The sequence below is a fragment of the Capricornis sumatraensis genome, chromosome 16 (genome assembly GCF_032405125.1).
Source record: "Capricornis sumatraensis isolate serow.1 chromosome 16, serow.2, whole genome shotgun sequence".
NCBI lineage: Eukaryota > Metazoa > Chordata > Mammalia > Artiodactyla > Bovidae > Capricornis > Capricornis sumatraensis.
In genome coordinates, this window is record NC_091084.1 from 78,288,388 (window position 1) to 78,301,564 (window position 13,177).

Genomic DNA, 13,177 nt, shown 5'->3' on the forward strand with positions numbered 1-13,177 from the left:
GGCCTCCAGGGATCGCCTGATAAACGTTGGCTGCTGTCAGCGTCAGTGGCGGCGGTGGATTGTGTCAGTGGTTTAGTCATTGTTATCATGTAATATATGATAATTTGAAAGAATACAGCTGAGTTACAAGTACAGTAATAGAGTACACTGGGAATAACCACCCAGTTATTTCATTTACCTGTGTTCCTTTTGAGCCCATCACTTGCCTCCCCTGCAACCAGATCACTGCTATCCTGAATGATGTTAGTCACTTTTCAGCATTAGAAAATATTTAAACATATGTTGTTGTTCAGTTGCTAAGTCATGTCTAACTCTTTGCAACCCCATGGACTGCAGCACACCAGGCTTCCCTGTGCTTCACTATCTCCTGGAGCTTGCTCAAACTCATGTCCATCGAGTCAGTGATGCCATCCAGCCATCTCATCCTCTGTCGTCCCCTTCTCCTCCTGCCCCCAGTCCCTCCCAGCATCAGGGTCTTTTCCAATGAGTCAACTCTTTGCATGAGGTGGTCAAAGTATTGGAGTTTCAGCTGCAGCATCAGTCCTTCCAGTGAATATTCAGGACTGATCTCCTTTAGGATGGACTGGTTGGGTCTCCTTGCAGTCTAAGGGACTCTCAAGAGTCTTCTCCAACACCACAGTTCAAAAGCATCAGTTCTTTGGTGCTCAGCTTTCTTATGGTCTCTCACATCCATACATGACCACTGGAAAAACCAGAACCTTGACTAGACGGACCTTTGTTTGCAAAGTAGTGTCTCTGCTTTTTCATATGCTGTCTAGGTTTGTAATAGTTTATCTTCTAAGGAGCAAGCGTCTTTTAATTTCATGGCTACAGTCACCATCTGCAGTGATTTTGGAGCCCAAGAGAATAAAGGCTGTCACTGTTTCATGTATAAGATTGGCCTATAGTTTCCCTTTTTCATTTTATCCTTGTTTGCCTTGAATAAAGATTATATTGGCTTTAGAGAATCAGGGAATGCTCTCCTTCTTTTCTTAAAATCCTTTAGTAATGTTTGTATAAGTTTGGAATATAGATGAGTAATTAAAAATTCTCCCAAGGAAACATTCTGTGAAATGTTTCAGGAGTTCTGTTAAATGTTTGGTTCAAATTTAAAAAATATTATTATTTTATTATTTAAAACTTTCAACACAATGCTGTGTTTTATTTTTGTCTTAGACATTAGTCTTCATGTTTACACAAAGCAGCGCAAAATGAGGCGGTTCTCCAGAGGGTGATTGATGGAGCTAGAAAAATCCATCCTGAGTGCGACAGTGAAAGTGTTAGTCACTCAGTCCTGTCCAGCTCTTTGCGACCCCATGGACTGTAGCCTACCAAGCTCCTCTGTCCATAAAATTCTCCAGGCAAGAATACTGGAATTGGTTGCCGTTTCCTTCTCCAGGGAATGCTGTATTTTATTTTATTTTATTTTTTATTTTAAAATCTTTAATTCTTACATGTGTTCCCAAACATGAACCCCCATCCCGCCTCCCTTCCCATAACATCTCTGTGGGTCATCCCCATGCACCAGCCCCAAGCATGCTGTATCCTGCGTCAGACATAGACTGGCGATTCAATTCTTACATGATAGTATACATGATAGAATGCCGGAATGCTGTATTTTATACTTGAAAGTTACAAAGAGAGTAGATCTCACATGTTCTTAACCCCCCCACCCAAAAGTAGCTATGTGAGGTAATCGATGTATTCATTTACCTTGATGTGGTAATATTTTTGCAATGTATACATATATCAACTCACCATGTTGCATACCTTAAAATTACTCAATACAATGTCAGTTATCTCAGTAAAGCTAGGGGAAATAAAAACAACTTTCCACCTTGTAGGCTACTCATATTCCTTTGTACTGCCAGCTTAACTTTTTTTTTTTTTAATTTAATGATGCCCTTAGGAATAAAACCTCTGCTCTCTATTTAATTTGGATGAATTGTTAAACTTGCACCGTTTGCAGCTACACAGCTCTGTGAATCAGAATTTTGTTGATTTTTGTGCAACCAAATGAAACCCAGAAATGGATGAGATATAACACGTGATTTCAGATTTTTGTGTTTGCCCAAGTTGCCATTAAAAAAAAAAAGAATACTTCTTAATAAGTAAGTGATATAAACATGAACTATAAAAATACTTAAGGCTTCCTAATAATGTTACCTACCTTATCTGGTTTTATTTGGGTGTTAATTTGTCAAGAGGGTTTTGCTGTTCTAAAATAATAAACAGAGGAGCCACTGATTGCCTTTGGCTCCGAGCGCGCTGATGGTCCATGATGAAGTGTTCTTTGATTAAATGTCAGGATGAATGGAGCAAACCTTTGACAGGCAAGGCTGCAGCCGGAGAGAGCCTAGCGGTAACTGCTGACCTCGCCATCTCCAGTGAGCAGGTGCTGAATGAGTTCAGTTCTCTCTCAGCCCTTCTTTTTCCCTGGTGGGTCATTGGCTTCTGAGTAAGATAGATGGATGCAATAGAAGAACTGTTAATAGCATTTACTCTGTCTTAATCCTTTTTAATCCCATTCATATTTCAGTGTCTGAACCTTGGCAGGATATCAGAAGCCACAATGCAGGCAGAGAAATTTTTCTTTGAACAGCAAGGACCAAGTAAAATTGTTTTCCTGGTATTTAATTTGTTAAAACACGTGAGACTGGAATATTCCCTCTTAGATCGCAAAGAAAGGCCACCAAAAGATCTTGTCAGTATGACCTTCCTGGAGTTTCTTCTCTTCATTTAAAAAATTGCCATACAGTCATTTTATCAGGCTTACCAACTATCATAAGATATTCCTGGCATATTAAATTTACTTCATAACTTTGACAAACATTGACAGACAAGCATTGTCTGTCTGATGTCAAACCTATTGGGAATTTGGATATTTTAGCTCATTACTAATAAGACTTTAGCCTCTATTTGGGCTTGTTGGCCCAACTTTTCCCCCCTTCTTCTTTTTCCCCAACTTTATTGAAATATGATTGATAATATAACACTGTATAAGCTTAAGCTGTGTAACAGGTTACTTTGATGCAAAATAATTACCATCATAGCATTAGCTAATATTTCAATCCCATCACAATTACCATTTTTTGATATAAAATTTTTTTAATTGAAATAGAGTTGATGTAAAATGTTTGCTAAATTTCAGTTGTACAGAAAGTGAGTCGGTTCCACTTATCTATCAAGTCTTTTTCAGCGTCTCTTCCCTTGGAGGTTGTTATAAGATGTTGAGTGTAGTCATACAGTTCCGCTTCTCTATCAAGTCTTTTTCAGCGTCTCTTCCCTTGGAGGTTGTTATAAGATGTTGAGTGTAGTCATACAGTTCCGCTTCTCTGTCAAGTCTTTTTCAGCGTCTCTTCCCTTGGAGGTTGTTATAAGATGTTGAGTGTAGTCATACAGTTCCGCTTCTCTGTCAAGTCTTTTTCAGCGTCTCTTCCCTCGGAGGTTGTTATAAGATGTTGAGTGTAGTCATACAGTTCCGCTTCTCTGTCAAGTCTTTTTCAGCGTCTCTTCCCTCGGAGGTTGTTATAAGATGTTGAGTGTAGTCATACAGTTCCGCTTCTCTGTCAAGTCTTTTTCAGCGTCTCTTCCCTCGGAGGTTGTTATAAGATGTTGAGTGTAGTCATACAGTTCCGCTTCTCTGTCAAGTCTTTTTCAGCGTCTCTTCCCTCGGAGGTTGTTATAAGATGTTGAGTGTAGTCATACAGTTCCGCTTCTCTATCAAGTCTTTTTCAGCGTCTCTTCCCTCGGAGGTTGTTATAAGATGTTGAGTGTAGTCATACAGTTCCGCTTCTCTATCAAGTCTTTTTCAGCGTCTCTTCCCTCGGAGGTTGTTATAAGATGTTGAGTGTAGTCATACAGTTCCGCTTCTCTATCAAGTCTTTTTCAGCGTCTCTTCCCTCGGAGGTTGTTATAAGATGTTGAGTGTAGTCATACAGTTCCGCTTCTCTATCAAGTCTTTTTCAGCGTCTCTTCCCTCGGAGGTTGTTGTAAGATGTTGAGTGTAGTCATACAGTTCCGCTTCTCTATCAAGTCTTTTTCAGCGTCTCTTCCCTCGGAGGTTGTTGTAAGATGTTGAGTGTAGTCATACAGTTCCGCTTCTCTATCAAGTCTTTTTCAGCGTCTCTTCCCTCGGAGGTTGTTGTAAGATGTTGAGTGTAGTCATACAGTTCCGCTTCTCTATCAAGTCTTTTTCAGCGTCTCTTCCCTCGGAGGTTGTTGTAAGATGTTGAGTGTAGTCATACAGTTCCGCTTCTCTATCAAGTCTTTTTCAGCGTCTCTTCCCTCGGAGGTTATTGTAAGATGTTGAGTGTAGTCATACAGTTCCGCTTCTCTATCAAGTCTTTTTCAGCGTCTCTTCCCTCGGAGGTTGTTATAAGATGTTGAGTGTAGTCATACAGTTCCGCTTCTCTATCAAGTCTTTTTCAGCGTCTCTTCCCTCGGAGGTTGTTATAAGATGTTGAGTGTAGTCATACAGTTCCGCTTCTCTATCAAGTCTTTTTCAGCGTCTCTTCCCTTGGAGGTTATTGTAAGATGTTGAGTGTAGTCCCTTGTGCTTTGTTGGTCTATTCTATAGCAATGGTGTGGATATTTTAATCCCCGAGCCCTAATTTATCTCCCCCTACCCCATTCCTTTTGGTAACCATAAGTTTGTTTTCTGTGTCTGTGAGTCTGTTTCTATTTTATAAAAAAAACTCACGTCTTTTTTTTTTTTGGATTCCACATATAAGCAATATCATATGATATTTGTCTTTCTCTGTCTGACTTCAGTTAGTATGATAATCTCGAGGTCCATCCGTGTTGCTGAAAATGGCTTTATTTTAACTTTTTCATTCGTAGGACTTGGCTGTTTCCTTAAATATCTTATGTAAAGAATTTGGAGAACCCCATGAAAACCCCAGGAAGACTGAGGCAGCAATCTCCATTGCAACTTGTCAAAGCTGAGATCGGGGGTGCTGGGGTTTGGTGTCTGCTGTGCTGAGTGCATATCTTACACCTGTACTGTGGCCCTTAAGGATGATTTGGGGGTGTAGGAGTTCTTGGTAACACAACAGCTCCCCAAAGGCTAGATTCTGGATCCGACTTGGGGTCAACTTCAGGATAGCAGGAGGACGGATGCCCAAGGACATGCTGTCTTCGCCTTCCAAATGGCCTTCCGCTTCGCAGTGCTGGCCTTTCCTGGGCGGAGACGGGTCTTGTCTGCCATCTGAGTTCTTGCCGAGCCCCAGGGTGAGGGCTGACGGGGTGGTGTCGGGGGGACGTCCAGCCTATTGTGGGAGAGAAGGCCGAGGGCTCCTAGAGGAGCATTTGGGCTTTGAGTCGGTTGTGTCTTTGAAAAAAATTTACCCATTTTTGGACTTGTCTGTGGAAGCAATTAGGGAGATCACAGGACCGTTTCTGACTCCTGCTTCTGTGCAGTGTCTATTCAGAAAAGTAGAAAATAGTCAACTGGAACAGGATTATTTGAGCACACACAGAGTCCTGTTGTCTCAGAGGCATGCCCTTAGACAATTTGCCTTTTAGTGAAGTTTTAAGCCCATGAAAGGAAATAAAAAGTGTTTTATTTGATGGCAAAGAAAGATGGACTGGACTTATGAGACTTTGAGCATTTTAGCTTTTTCTTTGTTAATGCAAACTTTGGAAGAAGTGACTCTTTATAGAATGCAATTTATTTGTACAATGTGGTAATTAATCGATAATAGTTAATAATTATCTTCAACTGGGTAAAATACCAATGTGTGTGTGTGTGTGTTGTGTATCTTTTGTGTAAAGCTAAACATTTCTACTTCTGAAGATAAGTGTGCCTCAGGGGCGTAACCAGCTAACAATTAAGCATCTATTTTTTTCCCCAGACCTTACGGCGGTTCCTTCTTGTTACCACTGTGGGAGGTCAGGCAGCATTATTTGCCACCTGAACATGTGGACATGGAAGCTTCAGTAGAACTGGTGACTCCCCCAGTGCCATACGCCTAGTTGGTGGTAGCGTCGGATTTGAACCCGAGTCTGACTTGCAAAAACCATTCTTGTGCTTCTGTAAAAGGCTGACTCACTCACTTTAGGCCTGGCTGGAACCCAGCCCAGTTCATTGCAGTTTACAGAATTTGTTTACATCCATCCTGTCTCTTAAGCATTGCATCTTGTTTCCTGAAAGCTCGTAAGGAAAATCAGGGGCTCCATGAATGGGACCTGTGATGTATTGTATGAACAGATGGTGCCAGTCAGAGGGCAGGAAAAGGACTTTTTGAGTGCTGAGTGGCAGAGCCTGGGTCTTCTGACCTTGGTAGGAAAATGGTTCAAGTTCTTGGTCAGTGAGGAAAATGAGCTCTTCATCCCAATTCCTACCTAGACTGTTGGGATTACGCACTAAGGTTTGTTGGGCGACTGGATTTGTTAAAGGAAGAGCTGGAGGAAGCTGGCAGAAGTTTGCCGTGCATCTGAGAAAAACCCTCCCTTTGGTACACCTTCTCCACCAAGTACAGTTTGGTTTTAGCCCAGTTAGAACCTATGGGGTGACCTCAGTCTGAGTCAGAAGACCTGGCCCCTTTCTTGTTTAAAGACCATTAAAGGATGTCTTCAGTTGATTCTGGATTGAATTTTCCTCAAATCGGACAAGCGCGCCCAACCCCCTCCCTGGAGTGAGCCGTTCAGGGTTTTCCTGGGAGATCATGGGCTGTGGCTGCTTCAGACCAGAGGGGGCTCTCTGGGCTAGATCATCTTTTCTCAGTGTCCCTTTAAAATGACTTAAGCTGGTGGCACTCAAGGGCTTGCCAGGTGGTGCTCGTGGTAAAGAACCCACGTGCCAGTGCAGGAGGCATAAGAGACATGAGTTCCATCCCTGGGTCGGGAAGATCCCCTGGAGGAGGGCATGGCAACCCACACCAGTGTTCATGCTGGAGAATCCCATGGACCGCGGAGTCTGACAGGCCACAATTCATGGGGTCAGGCGTGACATGACTGAAGCGACGTAGCAGCGGCAGCAGTGGTCCTCATACAAGTCACCTAAGAGAGCTGATTTAGAACACAGAGCCCCAGGCTGCTTGAAGCAGGACGGGAACGGACCCTTTGTGTTTTTAACCAAGTTCCCTGGACGGTCCTGAAGCAGAGTGTGAGGATCACGTCCACGTGCTTCCTTGTCACTGTTTTTTTTTCTCACTCTATCCTTGGCTCCAAATGCTGTCTTCCCTACTTTTCTGCTGCCCAAATCAAATCTAGTTTCCATGCCTGGACCCTCTCCCCGCTGTCATCCTTTCAGCTACTAGACTTCTATTTTTAAAATGAAAAAATCCGGAAGTATAGTTGATTTACAACGTGTTTGTTTCGGCTGTGCAGCAAGGTGATTCAGTTATGCATATTTGCACCTGTATCTGTATCTATGCTTTTCCAGATTCTTTTCCTCTGCAGGTTATTACAGGATTACAGAATACAGTTCCCTGTTCTGCATGGCACGTCCTTGTTTCATCTATGTAAACCTCTTACCATCCAAACGCCTGGTGGTCAGCCAGTTCAGGCGCTGTGCTGGCCTTGAGTTAGAATCTCCAATGTCATGGAGTTTCCAGGCCAGATGGACAGTTATGATAACAGTAAGTGGAAAGGCAGGGTGCTGAGCATCCCAAGAAGAGCTCAGCTGTGCTGGGGGAGGGAGTTTGGCCAAGTTGTCCTGGTATGAGGATGAGCAGGAATGAGTCGGGCGGAGAGAGTGAGACAGCTCTTGCCTTCTGGGGTGTGGGGCCAGCACAAGTCAGAGTAGGGGATGACAACACAGCTTAGCAGGGGATTTGAGGTATGTGGACACATGGGAAAATGTACATGCAATGTGAATCCTGCCTTTATGACTCATACTTTCCTTTACAGAAGGCATGGGCTACATCATAAAAAAAAAAAAAAAGTTATGTTGAAAAGTTCAGAAGAAGACGTGAAGTGGAAGAAGTAGAAGGTTGAAATCCTCACCAAATGAAGTGGTTTCCACCTAAAGGGAGAAGAACAAGACCGTTGTTTATTTGTCTCCCTTGCTAGTCTTTGGAAAGAAATGTGTATTTTATTTGGCTGTGTTGGGTCTTAGCTGTGGCATATGGTATCTTTGCTGCCATGTGTGGGCTCTAGCTTACTGACCAGGGATCGAACCCAGGCCCCCTGTGTTGGGAGCACGGAGTCCTAAGTACTGGACCACCAGGAGGTCCTTCCCCTTGCTGGTCCATAAGCAACTTGAGACTGTGGGACTTTCATCTCTATGTCCCTAGAATGATCGTGCGGCCTGGCGTAGAGAACTCAGTCAGTGAACAGTGGGTGAGTGAAGGAGTTTCAGGTGCAGGAACATTGGACAGATCCCTTTGCCTCTCTGGGCCTCTGTTGCCTCAACTCCAAGTAAAGGTTTTATCCAGTATTTGTGACTGATGACCCATATTCCAGTTGCTTGCTCATGGGGCTCTGAAGTTCATGCCCATGCATCCAAGTTTACCCACTAGTGGCCAGGCCAGCTCTTGTTCCAGGCATTGGAGATCCAATTAAAATCCACCAATCAGCCAATGTGGAATGAGCGTGGAAGGCCCTATGTTGGGCATGGGTGGATGTCAGTGTGTGAGTCCCCTTAAGCCTGCCATACAGAGTGAAGTAAGTCAGAAAGAAAAAAACAAATGTTATGTATTAACACACACACATATGTAGAATCTGGAAAAACTGTGCTGATGAGCTGTTTTTAGGGCAGGAATAGAGATGCAGACAGAGAGAACGGATGGTAGACGCAGAGGGAAGGGGAGGGTGGGCGAACTGAGACAGCATTGACATGTATACACAACCACGTGCTTCCCTGGTGGCTCAGGCGGAAAAGCGTCTGCCCGCAGTGCAGGAAAGCTGGGTTCCATCCCTGGGTTGGAAAGATCCCCTGGAGAAGGAAATGGCAACCCACTCCAGTATCCTTGCCTGGAAAATCCCAAGGACAGAAGAGCCTGGCGGGCTGTACCGTCCATGGGGTCGCAAAGAGTCAGACACGACTGAGAGGCTAACACACACACGTGTAAAATAGCTAGGGAGAAGCCGCGGTGTAACACGGGGAGCTCAGCTTGGTGCTGTGGCGACCTAGAGGGATGGGATGGGGGCGTGGGGGGAGGCTCGAGAGTGAGGGGTGTCTGTATACACACAGCTGATTCACTTGGTTGTATAGCAGAGACGAACGCAGCGAGAAGTTACCATCCGATTTGAAATGGAGAGAGCTTATTGTCTGTTAAGATAAACTGGCTTCCCATTAAGTGCTGAAAGTCAGGATCATTTTGCAGATGTACAGGCTACCAGGGGGCTTCTCCGAGAAAGCAGTTCTGTAGCCAGTGTGTTTTGGCCATCGGCCACCATCCTCTGTTGCCAGTGGACCCGTGTGTGCTGTGCTAAGTCGCTTCAGTCGTGTCTGACTCTTTGCAATGCTATGGACTGGAGCCTGCCCGTCTCCTCTGCTCATGGGATTCCCAGGCAAGAACACTGGAGAGGGTTCCCATGCCCTCCTCCAGAGGATCTTCCCGACCCAGAGATCAAACTTGTGTTTCTTGTCTCCTGCAGTAGCCGGCGGGCTCTTTACCACGAGCACCGCCTGGGAAACCCCCATCGACCCATACTGCAAGGTAGCCTCTCTCAGATACCCTGGTTTCATGAAGAAAAGTTTTGTTCCTTTCCAGGTCTTATCAGCCAGTTGGAAATTCAGGCCAGTACTGAGAGATCCTGTGTTCTTAAGCCGAGCTGGTTGATCTCTAGCCAAAAACCAAGAAACAATGGCAATAATGATAGAATCATCCTCTCTCGAACATTTGCCTTATGCCAGACATTATTTCATTTAATTAGCTTAAGTCTTTAGGAGCGGACTGTTGTAATCTCTATTTTCAGAGGAGAAGGTTAAACTTCAGCTTAGTACTCAAGCTAATAATTGTCAGAATCAGGACCCAAACCCAGACCGCAGGCTCATGCTCTGACCTGCTGCAGGCCTGTACCGGTGGCCCGTCCAGCGTAAATATGTGATTTAGGGCAGTGGTTGGCCAGCCACGGTCCCACAGGCCAGGTCCAGCCACGGTCTGTTTTGGGGTGGCCTGGGAGCCAAGAGTGGTTTTTTACATTTTTAAGCGGTTAAAAAAAAATTAAAGAGAAGAATAATATTTGATGACAGGCAAAAATTATTGGGAATACAAGTTTAATACTCATAACTAAAGTTGTAATGGAACAGAGCCACGGTTGTTACTTTGCACACTGTCAGTGGTCGATTTCCCGGTACAACAGCAGAGCCGTAAGAGCTGCAAAAGCCTAAAATATATACTGTCTGGCCTTTTATGGACACAGTTTGCCAGCCTCCGATGGAGCGCGTTCATCAGGCTTTAGGAGATGTTGGAAATCGGTCACCACCTGTTGCTGTCTCACCCTCACCATTTGTGGGTAGGCTCTGCTGATAATCAGTATTTTATGATTCCGCATTCTCGTTTCACTGCTTGGGTATTAAATGAAAGTGTTTACTCTGTGACCTCACTGGCTTGATAGTACCTGCCTTGAGGGATTCGCCCAGGTACCGTTTTATCAAAGATCTGTCTTTTAGAGAAGACAGTGGTATGACTTTGCCTTGAAAAATCTTTTTTGTGGTGGTGGTGGTTGTATTTAGGTTACTGTTAAAAACTGATTTGGAGAACAGTTGTCTGGTTGTTCCAGAGATGGAAGCACTTTTTAATTGAAGGAGAATATGGTAGGCAGGAAAATCTCTGTAAAAACTGACTTATCACCACCACCTGTGATTATGAAGGCCACCCTGAGACTGTCCTGGCAGGCGGGGAGGACCCAGGCTGGGTCCTGTGCTCTCATTTTGCTGGCCTCGTGGGGAGCGGGGTGGACGGTGGGTTTGCAGAAGCAGGATGGTCTTGGTGCCACTCTGGCCATGATGGCTGGTGAGAGTTGAGATTGCAGTCGGTCTGAGAATTTCAGCCCCAGTTCTTCCTAACATGCACCAGAATCCCGGATGCCTGCTTGCTCTCTCTGCTGTCCTTGTTTCTGTGTTAGTTGCAACACTCCCTGGTTCTGCTTTTTCTTATGCTTTGTTGCGACAGCTCACCCCTCCCCACGTATCACCTCTTGAACCTTCCTTTCCCAGCTTCTGCTTGGGGGGTGATACTGGTAATACTAGCTAATATTTATTGGGCCCCCGCTGTATGTTAAGTGCTTTGCATGGATTGTATCATTTAAGGCTTGTCAAAGTCATCCTGTGAGGTAAATACTGTTTAAACCATTTATTTTTTTAAGTTATGAAAGTTATCCAACGCACACAGATGAACTCCAGGTACCCCTCTCTCGGGTTCTGCTGACTCTTTTGCCCCCTGCCTTGCTCAGGAAGGTGGTTACTGTAGTCGCTGAAAGAGGATAGGGAGCTGGTTCAGGTGCGTGCAGCTGGTTGGCTGGACACTGGAGTGTCTTCTCTCAATTCCTGTGTGCTCCCACTTGCTGACTGATCTTTGCTACTGTTTAGGGAGTGCCTACTGTGTGCTACTTAACCCCCACGTCAAGCCTATAGAGTAGACGATAACTTACAGGTGAAAGAGTTCCAAGAGGTGAGCTCCCTGGCCTCCAGACTCCTTACTAATAGCTAGCAAGACCAGGATTCACACCAGTCAATCCTAAAGGAAATCCACTCTGAATATTCATTGGAAGGATTGATGCTGAAGCTGAAGCTCCAATATTTTGGCCATCTTATGTGAAGAACTGACTCATTGGAAAAGACCCTGATGCTGGAAAAGATTGAAGGCAGGAGGAGAAGGCGGGCAGCAGAGGATAAGATGTTTGTACGGCATCACCGACTCAATGGACATGAGTTTGAGGAAATGCTGGGAGCTGGTAGTGAAGGATGGGAAGCCTGGTCTGCTGCAGTCCACGGGGTCACAAAGAGTTGGACATGACTTGACAGTTGAACACACCAGGATTCAAATCCAGAACCGACTCCAGGCCCCGTACATTTTCTTCCCCACCCCATTCTCTGCCCTCCTGTTTTGGGCAAGTGTCGGGGGGGCGGGAATCAGTGGGGTGGTGGTTTGGCTTGTGGGAACCTCTTGCTGCAAACTTTGCTAGCACATAGGGTTACTTCAGGATGAGCTCTAGAAGGGTGTGAGGAGCTTCTGGGCCTGTTGAAATCTCTATTGGTCCTTGCGGCCTCAGAGACAGAATCCACCCTTGACCTTTTGGCCGTTTTTCATAGATAATGAGAGACCCCTTAACATCTGTGGTCAGCTGAAGGCAGAGCTCGCCAGGCTGGCACTTGGGAGTCCCGATGGTCAGTGCGCTTCTGGGAGAGAGAGGGAGAGGTGAGGGGGGCTGGGGAGCTGGGAAGGATGGGCTGTGGATGCACCCAGGTGGGGGGCAGGGTGGGGATGGGGAGGTGAACACGAGGAGCTGGCCCTGAACACAGCAGGCCCTCAGTCAGGGCTGGAAGGAAGTGCTAGTCGCTCAGTCGTGTCTGACTCTTCGTGACCCCGTGGACTGTGGCCCACCAGGCTCCTCTGTCCATGGGGTTCTCCAGGCAAGAATACTGGAGTGGGTTGCCACGCCCTTCTTCCAGGGGGTCTTCCCGACTCAGGGATTGAACCCCAGTCTCGCACACTGCAGGCAGGTCCTTTACTGCCTGAGCCGCCAGGGAAGCCCTAGTGAATGGTGGCTCTCAGCTATTTTTATCAGTACTCTAAGGTGGACGGGTGATGCTGGAGGGAACCAGTGGGATTTATGGAGTGGTTTTATTCAGATTCAAGAGTGGGAAGTGAAAATCTTCAACGGAGAAGTGAACTCCCTTCTCTCTTTTTGCTCCTTTGGGCGGGCAGTAGTGGCATGGGGGAGCAGGTCAGGGGATGAGTGGAGAATTTGCTGTTTGAGTCTCGGTCGTGCCCGACTCTTTGCAACCCCACGAACTGTAACGCGCCAGGCTCCTCTGTCCGTGGGATTTCTCAGGCAAGAACACTGAAGTAGGTGGCCGTTTCCTCCTCCAGGAGATCTTCCCGACCCAGGGATCGAAACCCTGTCTCTGGCATTGGCAGGATGAATTCTTTACCACTGAGCTGCCAGGAAAGCCTGAACAGAGAATTTAGGGGCAGGCAAAATGGTCCATTTTGCATCTGACATTGGCCAGAGGTCTCTTCCTAAGAAAGTTAAAAGGTAAACATCATGAATAATTGCAGCC